The following is a 13,720-nucleotide window of genomic DNA, read 5'->3' as shown; positions in this document are numbered from 1 at the left end:
AGTTTTGAAGAATCGTTGTTGTAAGCTTACAGATGGCTTAACATCTATTACAGAGCTGATTGTGTGGCGATCGGTTACTTGGAGAAAGAAAAGTAAGGACAGGAATTGGAGGTTAGGACATTTGAAAAAGAGAGTACTGCTACAATAAATTATTTCATTGAAGGTAGTGCATGGTGCAGCAGCATCTTGTGTGAGACATGAACAATCACTGCGCCATCGTGTTTCCATGTTTAATAACATGCTTTCATTCCAATCATCATGAAAATGATATCACGTATACATCTCAGTATTCTAATTATTCAGGGAGCTGTAATATCACGAATGTAATGGATTCTGTGTCCTGTCGGAGAAAGAGAAAGAACGGAAGCATGTAGTGATTCACACCAGAGAGCACATAGAAGATCAAATACAAAACAAAGCATTTAACATGCTACTTTAGTTACGATGGGATTTGAGAAACTAGTAAATTAAATGATTTTAAGATAAAGTTTATGATGTTCTACTTTAATGATAAAATAAACTATGTTATTAAAGTGGAAATTTCGAGATTAAAGTTGACATTTCGTGCTTTTTTCCCACCGTGTGCCTATTTTTTTTTGTCTGTACCCTAATAAGCTCAGATGGTGGGCTACGACTCCCTTCTCATGGCGACTTTGATATCTGACAACTCCTTTTTTATTTTGGCACTGTGCGATTTTGTGAACGTGAGCTTTTGAGTTTCATGCTATGTCACTCGATCAACTTCCTTTTGTTGATTATATCACTGTTTAAATCAACAAATAGTACGTTTTTCCTTTGCCTCCACTTGGTATTTGCTGAAATTCTTATATTTTCCCTCGTGCTTTTCCCATTGTCTTTTCACAGAAGGCTGAGCTTAAGGACTGTTTATATTGATTTGCATTTTCAAAGAGGCATAATTCTGGGAGAAGTTTGGGCGGGACAGCACACGCGTGCACACGCGTTACTTTTCATGCTGACCGGGATTTATGTTGCGGAAAAACATGGAAGTTGGCGAACGCACAGATTCCGGCATCTAGATTTTTCTGTGCGTAAGCACATTTCGGCTTTTGTGCTTACGTCATGTTATAGTGTGAATTCTACGCACGACGTTATGCATGAGGCCCCTGATCTTGCTCCATGAAACTTATTCTTGAACCCACATATGAAAAAAAAGAACTCAAAGGAAAGTGTTTTTGTATCGTGGAGGAAGTCAAAGAAAAAACGCTACATGCATTGGACAGCATTCCTCTTCAGCGATTCCAAAAATGTTTCCACCAGTGGGAAAACCGTTGGGGACAAGCGCATTCATTCACACGGAGAGTACTTTGAAGGAAATTAAAGTTTCAGTAAGTAAAAATTTTTTTCCAATTCTGGTTATTTTTGTGTACCCCCTTGTACATAATTTTGCCTATTTTTTATTTCATTGTTTTTTTGCTGATTAGGTTATACTTGTGAATTATCATAACTGGGTGGTACAAACGTTTATTTATTTTATTTATTTATTTATTTTTTTATTTCCTGCTGTGGCATTTGGCATTCTTACTTCATTGACCTTCTTTTTTCACCAGACTTCAAAATGAGAATTCCCTAGGGGAAATTTGCCTTTTTACAGAAGTTCATTAGATAGATAGATAGATAGATAGATAGATAGATAGATAGATAGATAGATAGATAGATAGATAGATAGATAGATAGATAGATAGATAGACAGATATTGTAACAGAAAAGTGATAGAAAAGGAACAGTTGTTCCTTAGATGTTCTGAAATATCCCATGGGACAGAAGAAACAGGACTTTTGGGATTGTGGGTGAAGGAAGAATGTCTGTTACCAACACACCAGAAGTTGTTGTTGTCCTTACCGCAACAGTACCATAGGGATACTCCTGATTTGCTTATGTGCAACAATAAATAGACTTTATTTGTCACAAAAGGAACTTAAGCTTTTATAGAAACCCAAGAAATCTATAAATATAACAAACAACATAAAGAACCACCCATAAACACACACAATAAAGAAGAAAAAAACAAAGACTTAAGAAAAAAAAGAACAAAAAAAGAATCCACATTTGAGGAAGTCTTCTATCCATCAGCCCTTTTGTACATCTCCCTTGTGTATTGTACATTTTAGAATATCCATATGGAAATATTAAAGAATTACATTTAACCTTTGCCTTCCTGGGGCACAGAGACACTATACTTTAAAGCTGACGTTCTAGTGTACAGCCACCTCTGACACTTCTGCAAAGAGACAAAAAAGGCTTATTGTTATTCTTGGTGATCAGCAGATGTTATTATTTTAAAACCTATTAAATTCAATAGAACTTCAAAAAACATTCGTTGAAATTTTTTAATTTTTATAGCCTCCATTTAATAGCTCCATTTAATAATAAATATTTAAAAGAAAGGTTAGGGATATCTGATGAAAGTGAAATTCTGGAAGGATCATTTCAGTTTCCCGGATTAGCTGGGGGATGACATTGTGACAAGATTCATTGCAATGTAGGCTTAAATTAATCATTTTTTAAAAATTCATATTCAATTCACATTCAATAAATGTTTCAAATTCAAGCAGTTATATATGATATGATAAATACATTTCATTTGAGTAATAGTCTGCGTCTGTTTCAGTAGAAGTCATTTACACAGATAGGTGCAGACATAGACACACATATGAAATGTATGTACTGTATTTCAAATAATGGTATTTCATTACCTATATAATTCCTTACAACTCTTTGCTATATAAAATCTTTAACGCAGATTTGAGTGTAAGTGAGAGAATTCTGGCTACGATTGGGAGGGTTACTGTGCCAGGAAGGGTATTATGCTTGCTGAATGGGAGATGGGCGAGTGCAGGTTCAGCGTTGCTAATTCACACATTTGCAAAACAACGGCAGTGATCAGCAAGTAGTTGCTGCATTGATAAGGACCTATGATTTTTCTTGTGTGTGTTTGGGGAAAAGCAGGCTTTTTAGAAAGAACAAAAAATTCTGTAGGTTTTGGGAATCCTATTGTTAATAGCATGTAGTATTTATTTTAGTTATTGCTTACAATTTTGTATAGTAATTTAATCACATATGTACTATTTTGTTTTGTGAAGTCTTTTCTTAGTTATATAAAACTAACACCAGCAACCATACAAAGACGCAGATTTTGTTTTATAATTTACAAATTTTATACCCATTTAGGTTATGTCATGATCCCATGATTTTTTGCACTTGTTTTTCATGGCCATGGACATTTTGAGCATTTGGTTTTTCTTTGGTGCTGCCATATTGTGTGTCCATCTTTCATGGGTGGCACCATTTTAGTGCTTTGAGTGTCTTTATTGTTACATGTTCATGGACACACAACGGCCGTGTATCATGATAGGTGATGTCATCATATCCATGTTAAAAAATATTTTGGAAATGTGTCCAAACTTTGCTGTTAAAGAAAAGAAAGAACTGTGTGACTTAATGGCAAGGTAACATTACTGTTTTTTTGCTTCTTCAATAATTTTTGCTTCACAGTTTACTCTTTAGAGGCTATCTACCCTAAAGATCTTATAGATATGGTTGTTTCACTATTATTTCCCTATAGAAGCTTTAAATTTAAATGTTATGTTTCATAATTACTGCCACACCATTTTCTTTTCAGATGAGTGATGCCAGTCTATGGGTTCGTTGTTAAAACATTACACTCCATTGCTGGGAATCATAGTTGCCTGATCTGACATATTCATGTGGCACTTTAAAAGTTCAAGATTGCATTTTGCTTTTAAGAGACTTTCACAAAAATAGTTGCTTCTTGTTTAGTGCTGTGCTATTATGATTCCTAATTATGGTTTATGACTTTGATTAAGGTTAGCTTTTTGATTCTTGATGAAAAGATCTTTGGCTTATCAGTAATGACCCCTTATTAGTTTTAATACACGTTCATCTTCTGGTCCTAATATGCACTTCTCACATTGCATAACAGTGAGATGACCTGTGTATTCTAGTTGTAGTTTTGTTAATATGTTGAATTCAGGAACCTCTTTTAGGCAACTATTTGCATCACCAGGCCAAGGGCACTCAATCCAATTTTTTCCCTTAATGGGACACAAATCTGATGTTTTCAGTGCTGTGTGGACACAGAAATCCAGAATTTTCAAATCAGATTTAAGTCCTTTTCATATATAGTCATAGATCAGATAGGCATCCAATTTGTGTCCATGCGACATGAATGAAAACAATCAGATTACAATTAATGTGTGTTTTTGCCTATATGCATGAGATGAGCGCTGTCGTCATCAGCCAGCATCAGCAGCGTGGCAAAACAACAATGGAGAAAAGCTATAGCTGTGACAATGGTCACAGTCCCAATACTGCTGGGTCCTTTCTCATACCCACACGTCTCTTTGTGTAGCAGTGCCAGCAATAGCTGCAAAAACTTCAAACGCTAGACATCTGGCTTTTATTCGCCTTCTCAACCTAATCATGTATACCTGCCAAACTGTTTGCTGTTCTCCAGTGCAAAATGCAGTGCATACACTAGCTACGAGTATGTCTATTTTATCGGTTTTAATACCACAAGTCATCTTAAAAATTACGTTTTTTGTTATTGGTAACCCAGAAATGTATCAATGTGTGCATCCATGCCATTTCAAAGGACAGATGTGTTCACATTACAGTTAGATACATTTTACTTGAACTCATGAATGTGAACCATTAAGATAGGGAAATCAAAAGCAATAGCAAAAAATCTGAATTGAGCAATGAGGCTTGTAATATGAACATAGTCTCAAACTCTAGTTCTCCTGACCTTCGCTATATCTGAGCTCCCTACTGTACAGAATAGTATTGCTGCCACAGTCATGCAATAGAGAAGCAGGGGAGAAATGTAAGAAAACCAAGGCTAGGATGATGCCTTGTAATTTATGAAAAAATCATGCAGGTGTTCTAGTGTTTGTTTAGTTTAAGCAGATCTTTTTAGAGGATCAGCTGTATAGGTAAATGTTTTGACTTTTTACCATTTTGAAATGCTTTTACCTGTAATCGCTAGCCTATACTCCTTGATTTAATAGTTACGTTTTTCTGCATTGTGCAAACGTAAAAATTATCTACTATTTCAAAACGTCTGATTTATTAATCGCCCTGTTGGATTACCCACATTTGTTAATTCAAATACACCTTGTCAATATGTTGGGCAAGCCCATCTCAGCCATAAAGGATTCCTGTTTAATCACTGACCTTCAAATTATCAGAAGTCTGCTATGGAATTGTACATCTTAAAGCCACAGTTCAGCATGCTTTCTGCCCAGGCCACCAACTTTGAGTTGCTTGACAACAACAATTACATGGTATACCTATGAAACCCATCTATCCATTTTCCTAATCCTTTATTCAGGGCAGGTTGTGGGGCAGCTGGAGCTGGGAAAGGGCATGCCTATGAAGCAATTTTGCTCATTTCTTAATATGCAGATACAGATTCAAAACTTTTATTGAATGATTCATTTCTTTAATTTCCATGCATTTTGGACTTTGCATGCCTGTGCAATTGTATTTTTAAATTCACAGCATTATTTGGCCACAATTTTACCTAACAATTTTCCTTGTGTTTATAAATATTTCTTTGTGTTTTTATCTGAAAAATATTTTCTAAAAACCCCTTTGGCATTTAAGTCAGATTCAAATCTTACATCCTTGGGTCTATGTTTTACGCTTCATCCTTAGCAGCAAAATGATTTTGTTTTTTTCATTTTTACCCATAAGCTGCAAGTAACAAGTCCCTCTCTGTGCTGTACTGTAGATGTTAGTTAATTATTACTATATTATCATTTATTCCATACATACATTTTTTCCTCGACTGGCCAATTCTTATTTTCAAAGTTGTTTTTCATATCAGGATACAAGCAAAAAATGCACCTTTGAGTAATATTTATTTTAATAAGATGAAGATGCCAGACTTCTTTTATTGGACTTGAAAGGCTGGGCAGTAATAACATGTCTTTTACATGCTTGTCATTAAATTGAATTATGGAAAATTCTCATCTAATTATATGGCTTCATTACACTGGCATTCTAAATATATGATAAGTGAAGTCATTTCTAACATTAATGAACATTACATCAAAATGATATATTAAGCTGTAAATTCAGCAGATCTTAAAGCAGTGGTATAGCGTACAGATATTGAATTATTAAAATGGTCTTTTCAGTACACTGTAGTAATCCCCGAGGGAAAATTGTCTTTTTCTTTATTTTTTTACAACAGTGCAAAAAAGGAGAAATTCAAGAAAAAGAATAATGAAGATATACAGCATAATTAACTGTACCATCCTACTTCTCTTTAAGTGGTTTTGGTAAGTTTGCAGGCTTAGTAAAACAGTTTGCATGTGTTGACTTAATTCTTGGTTTATAGTGCTGGACCAGTAAGATGTAAAAAGAATAATTAAAACACTAAAACACACACACACACACACACACACACACAAAACCAACAAAAACAGATGTGTGCAGCAACGCTGTGGAGAAATGATAATCCTCTCACACCTCAGGCTTTCTTAACTGGTAAGAAAAATGGTCGAAGTGCTTGATAACTAAAACTGAATGAAAATGGTGATGATAACTCAACTGGACAGCTGGAACCTTCCAGTTTGTGTTATTAAGGGAATTATTTACTGCTTGTAATTGTGTGTGACAGGCAGCAGTGAAAAACACATGGAAAGAACATCTCTCTATTATAAAAAAAAACTTGGGATGAGACGTGATCTTTGGAAGAGAGACAGAGAGACACTTTCATGTCCTGTGACATGGGTAAGTCATGTCATACTTACAACCTTTGGAAGCAAGTGCCGTGATACACATGCAGAGCAGGTTAGAGATAATGGAAGTAGGAAAATTCGAAAGTCTCTAGAAAATGAATGTAAAGATCACATTAGCGCAAACAAACGTAAAATATTACTTGGTGAAATAATGGAACAGCGAAAAGAGACCGAATAGTGTTTGAGGATTTCTGGGGAAGAAGAGAGACAAGGCAGTGACTTTAAAACATTTGAAGCGCTGCATGAAATGCAGATCATGCGATATGGGAGCAGCAGCAATCCAGCAGCTGATCGAGCAAAGAGGAGGTAAAAAAAACAACTGTTATTTGATTCCCATTGTATCACAGTTTAAGAGGGGTTTCGGAGGAGCGACTGCATCTCCTTGGGGTGCATTCAGCCCCCCTCTTCACAACATGGTGTTGCCGTTGCTTGGGGGTAGGGGTTTAGGCAAGCAAAGTGCAGATTACGCGGCACGGCAGTAGCAGCAGGCCAGCAGCAGCAGGCCAGCAGTTGATCAAGCAAAGAGGAGGTTAAAAAAAAGGATTTGTTTCCCATTGTATCACCGTTTAAAAGGGGTGTGGAGGGGCTGGAGCCTATCCCACCTAGCATATGGCACAAGACAGGAACAAACCCTAGACTGGGCACCATTCTATTGCATGATGAACAAACACACATACCAGGGCTAACTTAGCGTTGCTAGTTCACCTGACCTGCTTGTCCTTAAGACACTGGAAAAAACAACAGAGCACCTAAAGGAAACCCATGCAGACAACATGCAAACTCCATGCTGGGAGAACCCATGACATTAACCCTGGTCTCCTTATTGTGAATCAGCAGCACTGCCTTGTTTAAAGATTCATGTTGTCTATTTTTTTCTCTTTCCTGAACTTGCTTATCTCATAGAGTATAGCTAAGTGTACCCTGCACTGGTGACACTGGATGCAAGGAATGGACCAGCCCTGCTTTAGGTGCCAGTTATGCACACACCTACACTTAGTCAGACTAGTGTACTTTTATTGATGAATGGCTGTCTTTGAAATATAAAGTAAAAAGAAATGGGAAAGGCCAAAGCTCATATGGTTCAGGCGGAGTGTGAAAAAGTCATACAGTGACAAAGTAGAGAAATAAACACAGAAGGTCCTTGGTGATGTAAGGCAGCACCTCTTAGAATTATGCTACCCATTTAAATATTCATGATATTTTACCCCTTTCTGCTAAAGGGGACAGTGAATACACAAATCAGATTATTTATTTTGGAGATCTGATCTGAAAAATACTGTCTAAAAAAGTCCCTTTAGCATCTCAGAACCTAAAGTGTAGATTTTGCTTTACAAGACTAGAAGGAACCACAGGAAAAATTATTGTTGTTTTTGAAGGGCTTGGCACCCAACAAAAACTAAAGGCTTACAAACAGAGAGGTGACATTTTACCACGAACAATAGTATAGCATTTGTAGGATATAAAGAAGCACTAAAGAGGGTTCTGAAAGAATAGGAACACAAGAAATATAGTTTAAGGTAAAGTGTAAGAGTGCCATGCGAAAAGTGAAGAGTATTATGGGATTACCAGTAAAGTGTGAAAATGATGAAATGCATATAATTGTAATGAGGCTTACACCTAAACAAAACAATGATCTCATCATACCATATGACAAACTGAGAAAGGGAAAACAAGATTGGAATTGATCAGATAATCTCATAGGGTGCCACACTATCCATTTGCTTATGAATGGCTGGAGTTCTTCAGGTATAGGTCTGTGAACATATGACAACAGTGGGGACCAAGCTGGTGATCCTGTTAAGTAAAGGCAGGTATGTTCTGGGCCTGCACCAAATTAACATTATTCTGGACCAAAATTTTTAATTACCTGTCAGACAGCCTTGGACTCACAATCCATCCTAACCCATTAACAGCTGTGTTTGGTGTTCTTCCAGAGGGGCTTAAAGTGAAGAAAGACAAACAAATTGTGATTGCATTCACTACACTTTTGGCACGCAGACTTATTCTGATAAACTGGAAGAACCCAAACTCTCCTCTTTTAAGTTAGTGGGAAACTGATGTGTTATATTATTTGAAATTGGAAAAAATCAAATACTCAGTTAGAGGATCCGTACAGACTTTTTTCAAAACATGGCAGGATCTAATCAGTAATATTTTAAAATAAGCTCATAAAGCACAGAGGATTTATTAATTTAGGTATGTTTACAGGCCTTAAATTTCACACCGTTTGCCTTGCTCTCTCTCTCAGGGGTGGGGATCGATTTGTCCTTAACTCAATTTTTCTTTTCGTAAAAACTTGATTGATTTGTATGGATTGCAATAAAATTAATAAAAAAAAAAAAAGTAAAGGCAGGCATGTATATTTAACTCACATATAATTTCTTATTTGTATTTCTATTAAATCATGACATTTATATATATATATATATAACTTTCTGAATGATCCTTGTACAAGCTAGTAACAGCATCCTGAAGACAACAGCATAAAGTAGAAAAAAATATGAAAATAAGAATTTCAGCTCATAAGAATCAAACACACTCTTATTGTCCATGGGAGACTGAAGAAGTAGGTGGTAACAGAAAAGATGACACAAAGATCAATTATTCACTTCATGAAAGAAGACAAAATGACAGTCGAGAAAGACTAGTCAGGATCTGCTGACAAAAAATAAATTGATATGGTCCACAAGTAGAGAAGGAATATTTATTTTCAAGTGTCAGAAAGGGGAACTGTCTTTCGTAAATCTGTGTTTGATAAATTAAGACAGTAAAATATGAAGGTACCAAGAAGGAGTCTGAGCAGAAACTGAAGAAAAGCATGACAATCAAAGTATTTGTTTAAAGTATTAGTGGCAAAGGTGGCAAGGACTGGGTGACAATGATTGAAGGAGCAGTGTATTCTGCTGCAGAAAGAACTGAGGCAGGTTTTCATTGATACGGAATCAGGAGATGAAACATACCCCAAAGCCTTACAGTATTTGAAATCAGTAAGCTTAAACTGATTTGTCATGAAGCCTTAATAAGGAAGCAAACCAAATTCAAAAGAAAACAAAGTTCTAGGCCCTAACCAGAAGGTCGATAAACAAAATGCACTTGCCAATGAATAGTATTATCCAGAACTGGGATAACTAGGAAGACTTTGAACTGACCTTTCTGCCATCTAACTGGCCAGCAACACTATACTAACTAACACTAAATGGTGTTGCACATGGAAAACAAAATAGAGTTGTAGATACTTTAAAGTCTTTAAAATATATATATATATATATATATATATATATATATATATATATATATATAGTCACAGGTGGCTGGGGGTGGTACCCGGCAGGAATGCCCAGGAGGACCAGATGAGGGCTTACACCTCCCCCAGATCACTTTGGGACGAGCGCCCCAATGCTTATGGAGCCCTGGACCTCAGCACTTCCGCCACATCCAGAAGTGCTGGGGTGAAGAGGATCGGGGACACCCGGCGTTTAAATTAAATTAAACCTTTTTAAACTGAGGGAAAATATACAAATAATTATTTGTTAAGGATCTCTTTGTATACCACATTGTGAGTTCGGCCCTCCGGTTGTAATATGACCAAGCTGTGCGCTGAGCTTACTCTTAAGCATGCAACGTACAGTTGGCCATGTGAACAGTAATCTTGTTTCAAATCTCCCAGCTTGGATTGCTGCTGTCATAACCGGTTTGAGTTTCATGGTTTGTTTCAATTACGACAGTATTTGCAGGATTTGTGTTGAAGTGACATTCGGCATCTGTCAAGCGCTGTAAGCATACAACCGGTTTCATCGATAACTTCACATCCAGCTTTTGAGAGTTTAAACATTCATAAACATCAAAGTGTCCACTACTGAAATCGTCACCTGTGAATCTAAGATGTTTAAGAGACACTGGCGGTTGTCGAAAGGTGTAAAATATTTGGCCATTTCGGTACACTTGAAAGCGACAACCAAACTTACATGCATCTTAATGGGGGTACGGTTGGAATGATAAAGGAAATGGGTACCTGAACAATGTAAAGTAAGTGTAAAATACCTACACAATAACTATAATCGTAATAAATAAACAATAAAACAGTGGATAAGCCATGGATTAAATAAAAAGGCTGTAGTTATCAGCAGGGAGATGTGAATCCCATGGCGAAGCAAGGAAGGGAATGTAGAGACCAGAGCGACGGACGGCCTTATATAGGCAGGCAGCCAACAACGTGGGAGGCGTTGGGATGGGGGACCCAACGCTGCCTCACATGGTGACCGAGCTGCAGGCTATGGACGTATATATGTACGTAAGTAGGATTCAGTTAGTGTTGGGAACCCGCGTACCAAATTTCTTGAAGATGGGCCCATATGTAACAAAGACCGTTGAAAAGTTCAATATGGTGGCCGACAATGGCATCATACCACCGAAATAAGTACGTACATTGGTTTCGGTTAGCGCAGGGAAGCCACCTACCAAATTTCGTGAAGATGGGGCCATAAATAAGAAAGTTCAACATGGTGGATGTTGTCGACCGTTATGACCGTTATGCATAGAATTTCGAAATAAAACCTGCTTAACTTTTGTAAGTAAGCTGTAAGAAATGAGCCTTCTACCTACACGGGAAGTTGGAGAATTAGTGACGTTGGAAAGTTCAATATGGCGGCTGACAGTGGCGTCTTACCACCGAAATAAGTACGTAAATTGGTTTTGGTTAGCGCAGGGAAGCCGTCTACCAAATTTCATGAAGTTGGGGCCATAAATAAGAAAGTTCAACATGGCGGACGTTGTTGACCGTTATGACCGTTATGCTTAGAATTTTGAAATGAAACCTGCTTAACTTTTGTAAGTAAGCTGTAAGGAATGAGCATGCCAAATTTTAGCTTTCTACCTACACAGGAAGTTCGAGAATTAATGACGTTGGAAAGTTCAATATGAGGGCCGTCAGTGGCGTCATACCACTGAAATAAGTACGTACAACGGTTTCAGTTAGCGCAGGGAAGCCGCCTACCAAATTTCATGAAGATGGGGTCAGCCTTCTACCTACACGGGAAGTTGGAGAATTCGTGATGAGTGAGTGAGTGAGTGAGTGAGTGAGTGAGTGAGTGGTTGAGTCAGTCAGTCAGTCAGTCAGTCAGTGAGGGCTTTGCCTTTTATTAGTATAGATATATATATATGCTGCTGGAGTATGTGAATTTCCCCTTGGGGATTAATAAAGTTATCTATCTATCTATCTATCTATCTATCTATCTATCTATCTATCTATCTATCTATATATATATATATATACATATATGGTTGAATAGTTTTACTGTCAAATAATGCAAAGAGTACGAGACACGTGTTTTGCCCTAATTCTGGGTTCATCAGGTATACACACTCACTGCAACCCCCTCTCAGGGAATCGAACCTCGGACGTCAGCGCTAGAGGTGAAGTCTCTATCATTGCGCAACGGTGTGTGGTTCATTCATTTGACAGCATGTAGATCGGGGTAATTACATTCATGGCATTCGTAGTCTGAATCACAATCTGATTTTATGGGTGGTTACCTACCAGGTAATGCTTGTGGTTAGCAGTAAGTCGGCTAACATTCACCAAAGTGCCCTCTTTCAGTTGCGAGAAGCAAATCATAGAATGGTTGAATAGTTTTACTACATACTGCGATTCCATTTTTACTTGTGTACCACGGACCCTCGTGTAAGACGCGCACCTTCATTTTTAAAAAGAAAATCGTGAAAATCGTTTTGCCCTATGTACGACGCACGTTGTGATTGTATAGGAAGCGTTTTAGAGAAAGAGAGAGACAGCGCGAGCGAGAGAGCAAGTTCACGAGCAAGTGAGCAAGAGAGAGAGCGCAAGTGTGTGAGCAAGCGAGAGAGAGAGCGCAAGCAAGTGAGCCCAAGCAGAAGAAGTAAACATTACAAAATTACATTTCCTAGTGTATGACATGCACCTGATTTTCTAATGCTAATTTTTGGGAAAAAATGTGCGTGCGTAAATACGGGGTATGTATATATATATACTGTATATATATATATATATATATATATATATATATATATATATATACTACAGAATACCAGCCTTGGAGAGTAGTAGTGTTAAAGAAGTTATGAACAAGAAAAGGAGACATTTTAAAAATAACGTAAGATGATTGTTAATGTAATTGTTTTGTCATTGATATGAGTGTTGTTGTCTTATCTATCTATTTATATATATATATATCTATATATATATATATATATATATATGTATATAGCAAAATACCCACTCTTGGCAGCGAAGATGTAATGAGAAAAGGAAATATTTTAATAATAACGTAACATGATTGACAATGTAATTGTTTTGTCATTGTCATGAGTGTTGCTGGCATATATATATATATTTATATATTTACACACAGACACACACACACACATATATAAACATATATATACACATCATATATATATATACATATACATACATATATACATATACACATATACAAATATAGACATATATATATACATATATACACATATATATACACAGTTATATATATATACATATACATATATATATACATACACACATACATATATATACATATACATATAAATATATATATACTGTATATACACATATATATACAAATCTACATATATATATTAGAGGTGGGATTTGATTAAAAAAACTAATCCAATTAATTAGTGGCTGTGTAATAATTAATCTTGATTAATCGTATGTAATCGCACACGTAAATTTGCCCCAAATGCAAATGTTTTTTTTAATTTAAAAGGGTTTTAGTGGGCGACAGAATCAAATAATAGACATGGACATGAATATTATAAACTCAAGCTCTTTTAATTTCTGGAAAAAAAAAGGTTTTAAACTGCATTTGAATTCAAAACAGAAACAAAAATATCATCCCTGGTTAAAATTGGGCAGACTTAAAAATAAAGTGGTA

The sequence above is a fragment of the Polypterus senegalus genome, chromosome 3, assembly GCF_016835505.1.
Source record: "Polypterus senegalus isolate Bchr_013 chromosome 3, ASM1683550v1, whole genome shotgun sequence".
Classification (NCBI taxonomy): domain Eukaryota; kingdom Metazoa; phylum Chordata; class Cladistia; order Polypteriformes; family Polypteridae; genus Polypterus; species Polypterus senegalus.
This window is presented reverse-complemented; position numbering follows the sequence as displayed.